Source organism: Notothenia rossii (genome assembly GCF_949606895.1).
Source record: "Notothenia rossii genome assembly, contig: scaffold_91, whole genome shotgun sequence".
NCBI lineage: Eukaryota > Metazoa > Chordata > Actinopteri > Perciformes > Nototheniidae > Notothenia > Notothenia rossii.
In genome coordinates this window covers 105,963-111,384 of record NW_027639797.1, presented here as the reverse complement: position 1 = coordinate 111,384, position 5,422 = coordinate 105,963, and the positions used below count along the sequence as shown (strand labels likewise).

Genomic DNA, 5,422 nt, shown 5'->3' with positions numbered 1-5,422 from the left:
TGAAAATGTGTGCCCTTTATGGTCTATGTCCAATATTGTGTATTTGTATATATTGTATATATGTCCTATATATATGCTATGGTCCCGCTCAGGGACGGACCTAGCACATTTGGTGCTTCACTACTGCGCCCCCCCCCCCCCCCCCACAACAAAATATCAAAACATCTTAACAGTTATACAGTAAAGTACTGCACCTTTATTTATTACAAGCAAGAACAAGAGCTAAGAATAAATGTAAAGTGCACACTAAATAATTAAAACAAATAAACAACTTAGCTAACAAACAATAATAATAATAATAATAATAATAATAACAATAACAAACAATAAAAGAATGTGCAAATTTGCTTTCAAAGAAAATTAAGAAGAAATGTAAAGTTCACACTAAATAATTAAAACAAACAACTTAGCTAACAAACAATAATAATAATAACAATAAAAAACAATAAAATAACATGCAAATTTGCTTTATAAGAAAATTATGTATTCTAAAATATGTTAAACATGTCAAATAATCAAAATATAATATGCTAAACAAACAAACAAATAAATACAAATTACAAATTCACTGTGTCTCAAGAACTATTCACATTCATTGATGGCAAGTCAGGTAAATTGTCCAACTCCTGAGCCAGCTGCTTCCCATCCAAATCAGATTGCCCTCCATGGCTTAAGGTGTGTGCAAGTGCCTCTGCTTGCTTCATCAGCTCTTGGTGTGACAGGTCTGGGAAGTTGTACAGAATGCCAAACTTGTCTTGCACATGTTTAAGAGTGGTAAATCTCTCCTTTTCTGCTGACACTGCAGCATCCACCACCACGTTAAAGAAGGTTACCTCCAGATTTTGCAAGGCATCCCTCAATGGCTCATCAGGAGACTCATATGAGAAGTGCCTCTTTGTTGACTTCAGCTGCTTTGCACAAGGACTGCGTCCACATTCAGGGCTTCACACATGTCCTTGGCTGATGTTTGTGCAGCCACAAAGCCTGTGGCTCTGTAGAATTCGAGAGCTTTTTCAATCTTTTTCAGTAGACTTACTGCTACATCCACTTGCATTGTTTGGGACTGCAGGAGTTTGCTCACCTGCTGAATTTGACTTAACATGTCATACCAGACCACTGTGCACAGTGAAAAGCGGAATGACCCCACTTCTTCTGCCAGAGACTGGGCTTAAATCCTGATGATTGGGTCTTTGGCCTGGTTTCTCACCTCAAGCAGTGCCTCTTTCACAGCTGCGGCTTCATATCGCAGAGGCTCCACAGCTTTCACTCTGCTCTCCCATCTGGTTTCTGACCACATTTTGAGTGAAAGGTTGACGTGTTTCTTGAGGATGGCCCATCTCTGTGTAGAGGCAGAAAACAGGCAATATAGCTTCTGCACAATGCCAAAAAATGATATGGCATCTTTGGAGGTTTTGGCAGCATCAGCAATGACCAAATTGAGTGTATGTGCCCCACAAGGCACAAACAAAGCTCTTGGGTTCAACTGCAGTAGCCTGGCCTGTACTCCCTTGTTCTTCCCTCTCATATTTGCACCGTTGTCATATGACTGTCCTCTGCAGTCATCAAAGGCAATCTCGAACTCCTCCAGCCTCTTCAAAATCAGGGTGGACAAACTTTCACCAGTGGACTCCTCTGCTACTAGGAATCCCATGAAGTGCTCTTTAATCTGGGGGTCTTCTTCCAGTGTCACAATTCTGATGACTACTGACAGCTGTTCAGTGTGGTAACATCCGGGGTGCAATCTAAAATGAGGGAAAAGTACTTGCATTTCTTTATTTCTTGCACTATTGTTGATAGAATCTTTCCACTGATGCATTCAATCAACTCATTCTGAATGGTTTTTCCCAAGTAGCTGTGGCGGGGTGTTTGACTTTTAATCTTGTGGATGTGGTCTTTCATCACTGGGTCAAACTGCGCCAAAAGCTCAACCTCTTTCAAAACATTTTGAATATGTCACCCAACTTCTTTTGATCCTTTCTCCATTTACTAAGGTCCTGCTGAAGTACTGGTGGTGGCAACTTCTCACATCATCTCTCCTTGGGAAAATGAAATCAGGTGTTATCTGATATGGTCCTCTCCGAACAAACTCTGTCCTCATTGTGTCTTTGAGATGTGAAGGAGTCAGCAGGATCGGTTGGTAGTGGATCGTCCGTCTTTGCTGCATCTGAAGGGCATGTGAAGCACATTTTCTCACCTCATATTCACAATATCTTCACACACACACACACACACACACACACACACACACACACACACACACACACACACACACACACACACACACACACACACACACACACACACACACACACACACACACACACACACACACACACACACACACACACACACACACACACACACACACACAAACACACACACACACACACACACACACACACACACACACACACACACACACACACACACAACCCCAATTCCCAAAAAGTTGGAACAATGTGTAAAATATAAATAAAAACAGAAAGCAATTATTTGAAAGCATGAGGACAATTACGTTTATAGCTAAACATCTTTACATTCATCAGGCACACACCTGAGAAGAGTGTATGGGTGGAATCTGTGGTGCAATCAGGATGAGATGCAGCAGGCTGTTCTGACGTTCCTTGCAGTGGATCTGGGCCTATACATATATAGAGAACACACAAGAGCAAATATATTGGCTGGATTAGAAATGGCACAACAGTAATTTTTACATTCAATTATTTATCATCACATCAGGAACATCTATTGACATATTGTACTCACCAGAACAAACAGACACAGTGGTCAGTGGCAGGGTGGAATCAGTGGTCATCTCATCAGGATGAGCAGCTTGCTGTTCTGACGTTCCTTCATGTGGTTCTAGGTCTATAAATATAGAAAGAACACACAAGAGCAAATATATTGACTTGATTTCACATTCAATTATTTATCATCAGGAACATCTATTGACACATTGCACTCACCTTAGGAAGCCGGCACAGCTGAGGTGCATGGCTGCTCCTTGTCAACTGATGCAGCAGGTGGTCCCAGATATTTTAAAAGTGAATCTAAAATGATATAACAAAATCTGTATTATCAACATTGAATAATTTCCATTTGTTAAATGTAGCTATTATTTAGTTAGTAAGCATTTGGACAGCCTGACAGGTCTGATTCAACTAATCAAGAGCTATGCCTATCTTATTAGAACAGTTGAATCAGGTGTGTTAGTTCCTGGTTGGAACGAAAACATTCAACAGGACTGGAGTTGAGAACCACTGAGCTAGTTAGCTAACGTTAGCGCAAATTATGACAGGGTTGAATTTGGCAAATGTTTGACTCGGATAGTCAATGTGCTTTCTGAGGTAAACTTAACGTTAGCTAACGTTACCAACTAACTAACATTCCACCACACTGGCTCGCTCACTACACCAAAACTAACATTGTTATTATTACAAATATTTCTATTTCATGACACAACGAAAATAGCCTTATGACAGTTTCAACTGAATGGCAATAACAAACGCTGGCTAGCTAACGTTGTCTTGGCTAACTAGCAAGATTCCATGATTCATCCGCTAATGTTGACAATACAATCAAAATTGCATACCTTTCACCTTGGCACGTTTCTCTTCTTCTTCTTTTCTTCTGTTTTTATACTGCGCCCCAGATGGCTTTTGCCTCTTCATAGTTCTCTAACGTTAGTCTTTCTTTCCTCAATGCTCAATTTTATAAACACTTGACCTATACCCGTCAATGCACAGCGCTCTAGCATGTTCTGACTGTGAACACCTAAAGCCGAGGCTCTTAGACCGACCGACCGTTTTAGATTTTTGGCTCATTTTCCCTTATGTTAGAATTTCTTTTTATGTAAGTATAATGGTTGCAGATATAGAGGGGGGCGCCAAAACTGCGCCAAGCAAAAAAAACAACGCCTATATCGCCTGTAGGAAGCTCCGCCCCTGGTCCAGCTGCTGACAAGATAGCAGTCATTTAGTGCGCATATAATTAAACCATACCTGCCAACCGTTAGACCTCAGAAATTGGGAGCATTTCAAAATGCAAAATTGTGGGGGGGGGGGGGGGGGGGGGGTGGATCGCCGGAGCTGTTAGATTAATATTAACATGCTTATTGTAGTTGTAAGTGCACTGCCTTGCGGCCTGTAACAGCGTCCTTGATGGAGCATATGTGTGGGCTGGAATATCTGCCTCACCCTCTCAGACTTTGAGTTGAGCGCGCTACTAAAGAGACGTGTTACCATGGAAACCAAACAATGGTGTAGCTGTATTCAAGTCAGAGTGGAAACAGTCGTGTGTAAATCTGATGTTGTCAGAAATCGGGAGAAATGCGGTCGAAATATGACCCCGGGAGGAAACCGGGAGAGGGCAATGAAATCGGGAGTCTCCCGCGAAAATCGGGAGGGTTGACAAGTATGAATTAAACCCATGATATCAAAATCTCACTCCAGCCAGGTACCCAAAGTTGGCAACCCTGCTATGGTGTCAGAACACCTCACTTGTATAGAAAACACTTCTGCACCATTCTGCACCATCTCATCTGATGCTTCTGTCACATCCTTGAAACTTCACTCTCGACATTTTGGCTAAGTGCAAATCTGAGGTGTTTGGAGCGTTAATTCCCTGAGTCAAGCCTTCCAGGCAGCACTTCCTTACATGCTGTTTTCAATCAGATTGGCAGGTACCATTTTACTATTCTTCCACTAGATGGAATGCTTTACCAAATCTTTGGCATACTTAACATAACTTTTTTTGTTTCTTGTATTTTATGGGGAAATTGTGTTGAAATCATGAGCTAAAATCAACAAATCTATCTATAATGGCTAACATGCACAGTGCAGTAAAAAGAGAGCCATACATTAAACTCTGTGTTTATCATTGAGGTCGTAGTTCCCATATTCTAATTTATTCATCTTTTTAATGCAATACATTAGAAACAGGCTAAATATAATGCAGTCCAAGACAAACGTATTTTAATAATAACCATAACGTTAACGTACAGCTGAATTGTATTATATTGGATTGTGTTATACGATACAGGAGCCGTTGAGTTTATATGAATTTATGTTTTACTCACCAATAGTATTTGCATCAAATATTTAATAAAACAAATAAAGCATGCTGTAGTGAGTATATCTTATATTTATCCGTCTTAAAAAGGGTTTTGTTGCTACATTAAATGGCTTATACCACAACAATTCAATCCAGCAGAAGAACTCTACATTAACAACCCACCTTTAATTAAGCTGCTATTCCATTTAACTATTTTAGTCATTTTTCTTCCAAAAAAATATAATGTTCTTGTATGTTAAGGGGAAATGTGTTTTTATTATAATTAAATAATTAAACTTTTTGTCTTGTTCTTTGTGTGTTTGTTTGAAGGTTAAGGATGATGTTTTACAATGGAACTTTTTCAAAACAG

At 40.0% G+C, this 5,422-nt stretch overlaps 1 long non-coding RNA gene across 1 annotated transcript; it reads right to left on the bottom strand.

The window, feature by feature from the left end:
* Positions 1 to 500: 500 nt before the first annotated feature.
* Positions 501 to 4,056, bottom strand: LOC307027403. The gene is made up of 3 exons (XR_013804614.1): positions 2,767 to 4,056; positions 2,555 to 2,641; positions 501 to 2,164 (listed from the first exon to the last, which is right to left on the bottom strand). It is a non-coding gene; the product is annotated as an uncharacterized lncRNA (long non-coding RNA).
* Between the last annotated feature and the right edge of the window lie 1,366 nt (positions 4,057 to 5,422).